Here is a 13,718-nt window from a genome sequence, read left to right as displayed (position 1 = left end):
TAAGCAGTACAATTGAAGTTTTAGTTATCGATTATTAACTTTTCAGACGATTTTGGTGACTTGGTCATGAGCTAGGACCTTACGACCTTGCATGACGGTAGGTTTAGCAACCGCGTTGGACGGGGGAATGTGAAAAGTGTTCATATGTAGTGTAAACGTGAGAAATCCGCCCTTTTTCGTCATTTGCTATCGAATCGACTTAATGCCAGATCGTCATATTGGCAGCTCTTCACTCTGAAACGGTTACATTTATCGTGTGAAAAGCTATGTCGCGTGATGTGGTATGCGGAGACACTAGAAGCACCATAATAGAACACAGAAAAAGCTTCTAGGTTGATGTGATCGCCAGTACGAAGCAGTAAAATTCAAGATTTAGTTACAGATTGTTGACTTATTAGACGATTTTTGTGCCATATACATGCGCTAGGACCTTACGACCTTGCATGAAAGGAGTCTAGCAGCCGCGTTGCATGGGAGAATGTGAAATGTGTTCATGTGTGGTGAAAACCTGAGAAATCCGCCCGTTTTCGTCATTTGCTATCGAATCGAATTAATGCCAGATCGTCATATTGCCCGCTATTCTCTCTGAAATGATTACGTTTATCGTGTGCAAAGCTATGTCGCGTGCTGCGGTATGCGGAGTCACTAAAAGCACCATAACAGAACACAGAAGAAGCTTCTATGATGACATGATATCCAGTACGAAGCAGTACAATTCAAGTTTCAGTTATCGATTATTGACTTTTAAGAAGGCTTTGGTTCCTTTGACATAAGCGTCGACCATAAGATATTGCATGAAGGGAGATCTAGGAGCTGCGTTGCATGGGGGAATGTGAAATGTGTTCATATGTAGTGAAAACCTGAGAGATCCGCCCGTTTTCGTCACTTGCTATCGAATCGACTTAATGCCAGATCGTCATATTGGCCGCTCTTCTCTCTGAATCGGTTACATTTATCGTGTGCAAAGCAAGGTCTCGCGCTGCGGTATGCGGAGACACTAAACGCACCATAATAGATCACAGAAGAAGCTTCTCAGTTGATGTGATAGACAGTACGAAGCAGTACAGTTCAAGTTTTAGTTATCGATTATTGACTTTTTAGACTGCTTTGGTGCCTTGGACATGAGCTAGGACCTTACGATTTTGAATGAAGGGAGGTCTAACAGCCGCGTTGCACTGGAGACCGTGAAAAGTTTTCATATGCAAAAAAAACCTGAGAAATCCGCCCGTTTTCGTCATTTGCTATCGAATCGACTAAATGCCAGATCGCCATTTTGGCTGGTATTCTCACTAAAACGGTTACATTTATCGTGTGCAAAGCCATGTCGCGTGCTGCGCTATGCGGAGACACTAAAAGCACCATAATAGAACACAGAAGAAGCTTCTAAGTTGATATGATAGCCAAAACGAAGCAATACAATTCAAGTTTTAGTTATCGATTATTGACTTTTTAGGCGATTTTCGTGCCTTGGACATGAGCTAGGACCTTACAAACTTGCATGAATGGAGGACTAGCAGCCGCGTTGCACGGGAGAATGTAAAAAGAGTTCATAGGTAGTGAAAACGTGAGAAATCCGACCGTTTTCGTCATTTGCTATCGAATCGACTAAATGCCAGATCGTCATATTGGCGGCTCTTCTCTCGAAAACGGTTACATTTATCGTGTGCAAAGCAATGCCGCTGCTGTGGTATGCGGAGATACTAAAAGCACCATAATAGAACACAGAACAAGCTTCTAAGTTGATGAGATAGTCAGTACTAAGCAGTAATATTGAAGTTTTAGTTATCGATTATTGACTTTTCAGACGATTTTGGTGACTTGGGCATGAGCTAGGACCTTACGACCTTGCATGACGGGAAGTATAGCAACCGCGTTGGACGGGGGAATGTGAAAAGTGTTCATATGTAGTGTAAACGTGAGAAATCCGCCCGGTTTCGTCATTTGCTATCGAATCGACTTAATGCCAGATCGCCATATTGGCAGCTCTTTACTCTGAAACGGTTACATTTATCGTGTGCAAAGCTATGTCGCGTGCTGTGGAATACGGAGACACTAGAAGCACTATAATAGAACACAGAAAAAGCTTCTAGGTTGATGTGATCGCCAGTAAGAAGCAGTACAATTCAAGATTTAGTTACAGATTATTGACTTTTTAGACGATTTTGGTGCCATGTACATGCGCTAGGACCTTACGACCTTGCATGAAAGGAGTCTAGCAGCCGCGTTGCACGGGGGAATGTGAAAAGTGTTCATATGTAGTGAAATCCTGAGAAATCCGCTCGTTTTCGTCATTTGCTATCGAATCGACTTAATGCCAGATCGTCATATTGGCCGCTCTTCTCTCTGAAATGTTTACATTTCTCGTGTGCAGAGCTATGAAAGCTATGTCGCGTGCTGCGGTATGCGGAGACACTAAAAGCTCCATAATAGAACACAGAATAAGCTTCTAGGTTGATGTGATAGCCAGTACGAAGCAGTACAATTAAAGATTTAGTTATCGATGATTGACTTTTCAGACGATGATTGTGCCTTGGACATGCGCTGGGACCTTAAGACCTTGCATGAAAGCAGTCTAGCTGCCACGTTGGACGGGGGAATGTGAAAAGTGTTCAAATGTAGTGAAATCCTGAGAAATCCACTCGTTTTCGTCATTTGCTATCGAATCGACTTAATGCCAGATCGTCATATTGGCCTCTCATCTCTCTTAAACGGTTACATTTATCCTGTGCAAAGCTATGTCGCGTGCTGCGGTATGCGGAGACACTAAACGCACCATAACAGAACACAAAAGAAGCTTCTAAATTGGTGTGATAGCCAGTCCGAAGCAGTACATTTCAAGTTTCAGTTATCGATTATTGACTTTTTAAACGGCTTTGGTGCCTTGGACATGAGCTAGGACCTTAAGATTTTGCATAAAGGTAGGTCTAGTAGCCGCGTTGCATTGTGGAATGTGAAAACTGTTCATACGTTGTGAAAACCTGAGAAATCCGCCCGTTTTCGTCATTTGCTATCGAATCGACTTAACGCCAGATCGTCATATTGGACGGTATTCTCTCTGAAACGGTTACATTTATCGTGTGCAAATCAATGCCGCTGCTGTGGTATGCGGAGACACTAAAAGCACCATAATAGAACACAGAAGAAGCTTCTAAGATGAAGAGATAATCAGTACTAAGCTGTAATATTGAAGTTTTAGTTATCGATTATTGACTTTTCAGACGATTTTGGTGACTTGGGCATGAGCTAGGACCTTACGACCTTGCATGACGGGAGGTTTAGCAACCGCGTTGGACGGGGGAATGTGAAAAGTGTTCATATGTAGTGTAAACGTGAGAAATCCGCCCGTTTTCGTCATTTGCTATCGAATCGACTTAATGCCAGATCGCCATATTGGCAGCTCTTCACTCTGAAACTTTTACATTTATCGTGTGCAAAGCTATGTCGCGTGCTGCGGTATGTGGAGACACTAAAAGCACGATAATAGAAAACATAAGAAGCTTCTAAGATGGTGTGGTAGCCAAAACGAAGCAGTACAATTCAATTTTTAGCTATCGATTGTTGACTTTTTAGACGGCTTTGGTGCCTTGGACATGAGCTTGGACGTTAAGATTTTGCATGAGGGAGTTCTAGCACCGGTCTTTCACGGGGGAATGTGAAATGTGTTCATATGTAGTGAAAACCTGAGAAATCCCCCCGTTTTGGTCATTTGCTATCGAATCGACTTCATGCCATATCGTCATATTGGACGCTCTTCTCTCGGAAACGATTATTTTTTTCGTGTGCAATGCTATGTCGCGTGCTGTGGTTGCGGAGGCACTAGAGCACCATAATAGAACACAGAAGAAGCTTCTAGGTTGATGTGATAGCCAGTACGAAGCAGTACAATTCAAGATTTAGTAATCGATTATTGACTTTTTAGACGATATTTGTGCCTTGGACATGCGCTGGGACCTTAAGACCTTGCATGAAAGCAGTCTAGCTGCCACGTTCGAAGGATGGAATGTGAAAACTGTTCAAATGTAGTGAAATCCTGAGAAATCCACTCGTTTTCGTCATTTGCTATCGAATCGACTTAATGCCAGATCGTCATATTGGCCTCTCTTCTCTCTTAAACGGTTACATTTATCCTGTGCAAAGCTATGTCGCGTGCTGCGGTATGCGGAGACACTAAAGGCATCATAATAGAACACAGATGAAGCTTCTAAGTTGAAGTGATAGCCAGTACGAAGCAGTCCAATTCAAGTTTTAGTTAAAGATTATTTACTTTTTAGACGGCTTTCGTGACTTGGACATGAGCTAGGACCTTATGATTTAGCATGAAGGGAGTTCTAGCAGCCGCGTTGGATGGGGGTATGTGAAAGGTGTTCATATGTAGTGAAAACCTGAGAAATCGGCAAGTTTTCATCATTTGCTATCGAATCGACTTCATGCCATATCGTCATATTGGCCGCTCTTCTCTCGGAAACTATTATTTTTTTCGTGTTCAAATCTATGTCGCGTGCTGTGGTATGTGGAGACACTAGAAGCACCATAATAGAACACAGAAGAAGCTTCTAGGTTGATGTGATAGCCAGTACGAAGCAGTACAATTCAAGATTTAGTTATCGATTTTTGACTTTTTAGACGATATTGGTGCCTTGGACATGCGCTGGGACCTTACGACCTTGCATGAAAGCAGTCTAGCTGCCGCGTTGGACGGGGGAATGTGAAAAGTGTTCAAATGTAGTGAAATCCTGAGAAATCCATTCGTTTTCGTCATTTGCTATCGAATCGACTTAATGCCAGATCGTCATATTGGCCGCTCTTCTCTCTTAAACGGTTACATTTATCGTGTGCAAAGCTATGTCACGTGCTGCGGTATGCGGAGACACTAAAGGCATCATAATAGAACACAGAAGAAGCTTCTAAGTTGATGTGATAGCCAGTACGAAGCAGTACAATTCAAGTTTTAGTTATCGATTATTGACTTTTTAGACGGCTTTGGTGCTTTGGACATGAGCTAGGACCTTAAGATTCTGCATGAAGGGAGATCTAGCAGCCGCGTTGCACGGGGGAATGTGAAAAGTGGTTATATGCAGTGAAAACGTGAGAAATCTGCCCGTTTTCGACATTAGCTATCGAATCGACTTTTGCCAGATCGTCAATTTGGCCGCTCTTCTCTCTGTAACGGTTACATTTATCGTGTGCAAAGCTATGTTGCGTGCTGCGGTATGCGTAGACACTAAAAGCAACATAATAGAACACGGATGAAGCTTCTAAATTGATGTGATAGCCTGTACGAAGCAGAACAATTCAAGTTTTATTTATCAATTATTGAATTTTTAGACGATTTTGTGCCTTGGACATGGGCTAGGACCTTGTGACCTTGCATGAAGGGAGGTCTAGCATCCGCGTTGCACGGGGGAATGTGAAAAGTGTTCATATGTAGTGAAAACCTGAGAAATCCCCCCGTTTTCGTCATTTGCTATCGAATCAAATTAATGACAGATCGTCATATTGGCCGGTATTCTCTCTGAAACGGTTACATTTATCGTATGCAAAGCAATGTCGCTGCTGTGGTATGCGGAGACACTAAAAGCAACATAATAGAACACAGAAGAAGCTTCTAAGTTGATGAGATAGTCAGTCCTAAGCAGTACAATTGAAGTTTTAGTTATCGATTATTGACTTTTCAGACGATTTTGGTGACTTGGTCATAAGCTAGGACCTTATGACCTTGCATGACGGTAGGTTTAGCAACCGCGTTGGACGGGGGAATGTGAAAAGTGTTCATATGTAGTGTAAACGTGAGAAATCCGCTCTTTTTCGTCATTTGCTATCGAATCGACTTAATGCCAGATCGTCATATTGGCAGCTCTTCACTCTGAAACGGTTACATTTATCGTGTGAAAAGCTATGTCGCGTGATGTGGTATGCGGAGACACTAGAAGCACCATAATAGAACACAGGAAGAGCTTCTAGGTTGATGTGATCGCCAGTACGAAGCAGTAAAATTCAAGATTTAGTTACAGATTATTGACTTATTAGACGATTTTGGTGCCATGTACATGCGCTAGGACCTTACGACCTTGCATGAAAGGAGTCTAGCAGCCGCGTTGCACGGGGGAATGTGAAAAGTGTTCACATGTAGTGAAATCCTGAGAAATCGGCTCGTTTTCGTCATTTGCTGTCGAATCGACTTAATGCCAGATCGTCATATTGGCCGCTCTTCTCTCTAAAACGGTTACATTTATCGTGTGCAAAGCTATGTCGCATGCTGCGGTATGCGGAGACACTAAGAGCACCATAATAGAACACAGAAGAAGCTTCTAAGTTGACGTGATAGCCAGTAAGAAGCAGTACAATTCAAGTTTTAGTTATCGATTATTGACTTTTTAGATGGCTTTGGTGCCTTGGACATGAGCTGGGACAATAAGATTTTGGATGAAGGAGTTATAGCAGCCGCGTTGCACGGGGGAATGTGAAATGTGTTCATATGTAGTGAATACCTGAGAAATCCGCCCGTTTTCCTCATTTGCTATCGAATCGACTTAATGCCAGATCGTCATATTGCACGCTCTTCGCTTTGAAACGGTTACATTTGTCGTCTGCAAAGCAATGTCGCGTGCTGCGGTATGCGGAGACACTAAAAGCACCATAATAGAACACAGAAGAAGCATCTAAGTTGATGTGATAGCTTGTATGAAGCAGTACAAATTAAGTTTTAGATATCGATTATTGAATTTTTAGACGGTTTTGGTGCCTTGGACATGAGCTAGGATATTACGATTTTGCATTAATGGAGGTCTAGCATCCGCGTTCCACGGGTGAATGTGAAATGTGTTCATATGTAGTGAAATTCTGAGAAATCCGCCCGTTTTCGTCATTTGCTATCGAATCGACTTAATGCCAGATCGTCATATTGGCCGGAATCCTCTCTGAAACGGTTACATTTGTCGTGTGCAAAGCTATGTCGCGTGCTGCGGTATGCGGAGACACTAAACGTTCCATAATAGAACACAGAATAAGCTTCTAAGTTGAAGAGATAATCAGTACTAAGCAGTAATATTGAAGTTTTAGTTATCGATTATTGACTTTTCAGACGATTTTGGTGACTTGGGCATGAGCTAGGACCTTACGACCTTGCATGACGGGAGGTTTAGCAACCGCGTTGGACGGGGGAATGTGAAAAGTGTTCATATGTAGTGTAAACGTGAGAAATCCGCCCGTTTTCGTCATTTGCTATCGAATCGACTTTTGCCAGATCGTCATATTTGCCGCTCTTCTCTATGAAACGGTTACAATTATCGTGTGCAAAGCTATGTCGCGTGCTGCGGAATGCGGAGACACTACAAGCACCATAGTAGAACACAGAAGAAGCTTCTAAGTTGACGTAATAGCCAGTAAGAAGCCGTAAAATAATTCTTTTAGCTATCGATTATTGACATTTTAGTCGGCTTTGGTGCACTGGACATGAGCTAGTATATTAAGATTTTGCATGAGGGAGTTCTAGCAGCCGCGTTGCACGGGGGAATGTGCAAAGTGTTCATATGTAGTAAAAACCGAGAAATCCGCCGATTACGTCATTTGCTATCGAATCGACTTTTGTGAGATCGTCATATTGGCCGCTCTTCTCTCTGAAACGGTTACATTTATCGTGTGAAAAGTACGTCGCGTGCTGCGGTATGCGTAGACAATAAAAGCACCATAATAGAACAGAGAAGATGTTTCTAAGTTGGTGTGATAGCCAAAACGAAGCAGTACAAATCTAGTTTAAGTCATCGATTATTCACTTTTTAGACGGCTTTGGTGCTTTGGACATGAGCTAGGACCTTAAGATTTTGCATGAAGGGAGGTCTAGCAGGCGCGTTGCATGGGGTAATGTGAAAAGTGTCCATATGTAGTGTAAACCTGAAATATCCCCCCGTTTTCGTCATTTGTTATCGAATCGACATAATGCCAGATCGCTATATTGGCCGCTCTTCTCTCTGAAACGGTTACATTTATCGTGTGCAAAGCTATGTCGCGTGCTGCGGTATGCCTGGACCTTAAAAGCACCATTATAGAACACAGAAGAAGCTTCTAACTTGATGTGATAGCTAGTACGAAACAGCAATTCAACTTTTAGTTATCGATTAATGATTTTTTAGACTGCTTTGGTGCTTTGGACATGAGCTAGAACATTACGATTTTGCATGAAGGGAGGTGTAGGGACCACGTTGCACGGGGTAATGTGAAAAGTGTTCATATGTAGTGAAAACCTGACAAATCCGCCCGTTTTCGTCATTTGCTATCGAATCGACTTAGTGCCAGATCGATATATTACCCGCAATTATCTCTGAATCCGTTACATTTATGGTGTGCAAAGCTATGTTGCGTGCTGCGGTATGCGTAGATACTAAAAGCACCATAATAGAACACAGAGGAAGCTTCTATGTTGATGTGATAGCCAGTACGAAGCGGTACAATTCAGGTTTTAGTTATCGATTATTGACTTCTTAGACGGCTTTGGTGCCTTGGACATGAGCTAGGACCTTAAGATTTTGCATGAGGTAGTTCTAGCAGCCACGTTGCACGGGGGAATGTGAAAAGTGTTCATATGTAGTGAAAACCTGAGAAAACCGCCGATATCGTCATTTGCTATCGAATCGACTTAACGCCAAATCGTCATATTGGCCGCTCTTCTCTCTGAAACGGTTACATTTATCGTGTTCAAAGCTATGTCGCGTGCTGCGGTATGCGTAGACATTAAAAGCAACATAATAGAACACAGAAGAAGTTTCTAAGTTGATGTAATAGCCAGTACGAAGCAGTACAATTCAAGTTTTAGTTATCGATTATTGACTTTTTAGACGGCTTTGGTTCCTTTGAGATGAGCTAGGACCTTAAGATATTGCATAAAGGGATGACTAAGAGAAGCGATGCACGGGTGATGTGAAAATTGTTCATATGTAGAGAAAACCTGAGATATCCGAGCGTTTTCGTAATTTGCTATCGAATCCACTTAATTTCAGATCGTCATATTGCCCGCTATTCTCTCTGAAACCGTCACATTTATCGTGTACAAAGCTATGTCGCGTGCTGCGGTATGGAGAGACACTAATAGCACCATAATAGAACACAGAAGATGCTTCTAAGTTGATGTGATAGCCAGTAAGAATCAGTGCAATTCAGGTTTTAGTTATCGATTATTGACTTCTTAGACGGCTTTTGTGCCTTGGACATGAGATAGGACCTTAAGATTTTGCATGAATGGAGGTCTAGCAGCCGCGTTGCACGACGGAATTTGAAAAGTGTTCATATGTAGTGGAAACCGGAGAAATCCGCCCGTTTTCGTCATTTGCTATCGAATCGACTTAATGCCAGATCTTCGTATTGGCCGCTCATCGCTCTGAAACTGTTACATTTATCGTGTGCAAAGCTATATGGCGTGCTGCGGTATGTGGAGACACTAAATGCACCATAATAGAACACAGATGAAGCTTCTAAGTTAATGTGATAATCAGTACGATGCAGTACAATTCAAGTTTTAGTTATCGATTATTAACTTTTTAGACGGCTTCGGTGTCTTGGACATGATCCAGGCAAATAAGATTTGGCATGAACCGAGGTCTAGCAGCCACGTTGTACGGGAGATTGTGAAAACTGTTCATATGTAGTGAAAAACTAGAAATACGCCGTTTTCGTCATTTTCTATCGAATCGAATTAATGCCAGATCGTCATATTGGCCGCTCTTCTCTCTGAAACGGTTACATTTATCGTGTTCAAAGCTATGTCGCGTGCTGCGGTATGCGTAGACATTAAAAGCAACATAATAGAACACAGAAGAAGCTTCTAAGTTGATGTGATAGACAGTACGGAGCAGTCCAAATCATGTTTTAACTATCGATTATTGACTTTTTAGACGGCTTTCGTGGCTTGGACATGAGGTAGTTCCTTACGATTTTGTATGAGGGAGGTCTAGCAGCCGCGTTGCACGGGGGAATGTGAAATGTGTTCATATGCAGTGGAAACCTGGAAAATCCGCCCGTTCTCCTCATTGCTATCGAATCGACATTTGCCAGATCGTCATATTGGCGGCTCTTCTCTCTGAAACGGTTACATTTATGGTTTGCAAAGCTATGTCGCGTGCTGCGGTATGCGGAGTCACTAAAAGCTCCATAATAGAACATATATGAAGCTTCTAAGTTGCTGTGAAAGTCATTACGTAGCAGTACAATTCAAGTTTTAGTTATCGATTAATAACTTGTTAGACGGCTTTGGTGCCTTGGACATGAGCTAGGACCTTAAGATTTTGCATGAATGGAAGTTTAGCAGCCGCGTTGCACGGGGGAATGTGAAAAGTGTTCATATGTAGTGAAAATCTGAGAATTCCGCCCGTTTTCGTCATTTGCTATCGAATCGACTTAATGCCAAATCGTCATATTGGCCGGTTATCTCTCTGAAACATTTACATTTATCGTGTGCAAAGCTATGTAGCGTGCTGCGGTATGCGGAGACACTAAAAGCTCCATTATAGATCACAGAAGAAACTTCTAAGTTGATGTGATAGCCAGTTAGAAGCAGTACAATTCAAGTTTCAGTTATCGATTATTGAATTTTTAGACGGCTTTGGTGCCTTGGACATGAGCTAGGACTTTAAGATTTTGCATGAAGGGAGGTCTAGCAGCCGCGTTGCATGGGGGAATGTGAAAAGTGTTTATATGTAGTGAAAACTTGAGAAATCCGCCCGTTTTCCTGATTTGCTATCGAATCGACTTAATGCCAGATCGTCATATTACCCGCATTTCTGTCTGAAACCGTTACATTTATCGTGTGCAAAGCTAAGTTGCGTGCTCCGGTATGCGTAGACACTAAAAGCACCATAATAGAACACAGAATAAGCATCTAAGTTGATGTGATAACCAGTACGAAGCAGTACAATTCAAGTTTTTGTTATCGATTATTGACTTTTTAGACGGCTTTGGTGCCTAGGACATGAGCTAGGACCTTAAGATTTTGCATGAGGGAGTTCTAGCAGCCGCGTTCCACGGGGGAAAGTGCAAAGTGTTCATATTTAGTGAAAACTTGAGAAAACCGCCGATTTCGTCATTTGCTATCGAATCGACTTTTGCCAGATCGTTATACTGGCCACTCTTCTCTCTGAAACGGTTACATGTATCGTGTTCAAAGCTATGTCGCGTACTGCGGTATGCGTAGACACTAAAAGCACCACAATAGAACACAGAAGAAGTTTCTAAGTTGGTGTGATACCCAAAACGAAGCAGTACAATTCTAGATTAAGTGATCGATTATTGATTTTTTAGACGGCTTTGGTGCCTTGCACATGAGCTAGGACCTTAAGATTTTGCATGAAGGGAGGTCTAGCAGCCGCGTTGGACGGGGGAATGTGAAAAGTGTTCATATGTAGTGAAAACCGGAGAAATCCGCTCGTTTTCGTCATTTGCTATCGATTCGACTTTTGCCAGATCGTCATATTGGCCGCTCTTCTCAATGAAACGGTTACAATTATCGTGTGCAAAGCTATGTCGCGTGCTGAGGTATGCGGAGACAATAAAAGCACCATAATAGGACACAGAAGAAGCTTCAAAGATGATGTGATAGCCTGTACTAAGCATTACAATTTTTGTTTTAGTTATCGATTATTGACCTTTTACACGGCTTTGGTGCCTTTGACATGAGCTAGGATCTTAAGATATTGCATGAAGGGAGGTCTAGGAGCTGTGTTGCACTGGGGAATGTGAAAAGTGTTCATATGTAGTGAAAAAATGAGAAATCCGCCCGTTTGCGTCATTTGCTATCGAATCAGGTTAATGCAAGATCGTCATATAGCCCGCTTTTCTCTCTGAAACCGTTACATTTATCGTGTGCAAAGATATGTCGCGTGCTGTGGTATGCGGAGACACTAAAAACACCATAATAGAATACAGAAGAAGCTTCTAAGTTCATGTGATAGCTAGTACGAAGCAGTAGAATTCAAATTTAGTTATCGATTATTGATTTTATAGACGGCTTTGTTGCGTTGGGCATGAGCTAGGACCTACAGATTTTGCATGAAGGGAGCTCTAGTAGCCGCGTTGCTCGGGGGAATGTGCAAAAGTGTTCATATGTAGTGAAAACCTGAGAAACCCGCCCGTTTTCGTCGTTTGCTATCGAATCGACTTATGCCAGATCGTCAGATTAGACGCTCTTCTCTCTGATACGGTTAAATTTATCGTCTGCAAAGCTATGGCGCGTGCTGCGTATACGGAGATACTAAAAGCACCATAGTAGAACAATGATGAAGATTCTAAAATGATGTAATAGCCAGTAAGAAGCAGTACAACTCAAATTTTGGCTATCGATTATTGACTTTTTACCCATCTTTGGTGCCTTAGACATGAGCTAGGACCTCAAGATTTTGCATGAAAGGAGGCCTAGCAGCCGCATTGCACGGGAGAATGTGAAAAGTGTTCATATGTAGTAAAAACCTGAGCAATCCGTCCGTTATCGTCATTTGTTATCGATTCGAGTTAAAGTCTAATCGTCACATTGGCCGCTCTTCTCTCTAAAACGGTTACATTTATCGTCTGTAAAGCTATGTCGCATGCTGCGGTACGCGGAGACACTAAATGCACCATAGTAGAACACTGAAGAGGCTTCTAAGTTGATGTAATAGCCAGTAAGAAGTAATACAATACAAGTTTTAGATATCGATTATTGTGTTATCAGCCTTTGGTGCCTTTGACATGAGCTAGGACCTTACGATTTTGCATGATGGGAGGTCGAGCAGCCGCGTTGCACGGGGGAATGTGAAATGTGTTCATATGTAGTGAAAACCTGACAAATTCGGCCGTTTTCGTCATTTGATATCGAATCGACTTAATGCCAGATCGTCATATTGGCCGATTTTCTCTCTGCAATGGTTATATTTATCTTCTGCAAAACTATATCGTGTCCTTCGCTATGCTTAGACACTAAAAGAACCATAGTAGAACACAGAAGAAGACTCTCAGAAGATGTAATCGGCCAGTACGAAGCATTACAATTCACATTTTACTTATCTATTATTGACTTATTAACCGGCTTTGGTTATTTGTACATGAGCTATGACCTTGAGATTGTTCATGAAACGAGGTCTGTCTGCCACGTTGCGCGGGAGAATGTGAAAAGTGTTCATATGTAGTAAAAACCTGAGAAATCCTCCCGTTTTCGTCATTTTCTATTTAATCGACTAATTGCCAGATCTGCAAGCTTATGTCGCGTGCTGCGTTATGCGGAGACAGTCAAAGCATCACAGTAGAACACAGATGAAGCTTCTCTGTTGGTGTAATCAGCGAGAAAGAACCAGTAATAAGTTGTACAATTCAAATTTTAGTTATCATTTATTGACTTATTAGCCTGCTTTGGTACCTTGGACATGAGCTAGGGCCTTAAGATTTTGCATGAAACGCGGTCTGGACGCCACGTTGCACGGGATGATGTGAAAAGTGTCCATTTGTAGTAAAAACCTGACAAATCCGACCGTTTTCTTCATTTGCTGACGAATCGACTTATTGGCAGATCGTCACATCGGCCGCTTTACGCTCTGAGACGGTTAAATTTATAGTCTGCAAACTTATGTCGCCTGCTGCGGTTTGCGGAGACACTAAAAGCACCACAGTAGAAGACAGAAGAAGGTGTTAAGAAGATGAATTCGGCCAGTAAGAAGCAGTACAATTCAAGTTTTAGTTATAGATTACTGACTTATTAGCCGGCT

Source organism: Schistocerca gregaria, unplaced genomic scaffold (assembly GCF_023897955.1).
Source record: "Schistocerca gregaria isolate iqSchGreg1 unplaced genomic scaffold, iqSchGreg1.2 ptg000049l, whole genome shotgun sequence".
Lineage (NCBI taxonomy): Eukaryota > Metazoa > Arthropoda > Insecta > Orthoptera > Acrididae > Schistocerca > Schistocerca gregaria.
The sequence above is the reverse complement of the archived record's forward strand: the minus strand, read 5'-3'. Positions refer to the sequence as shown.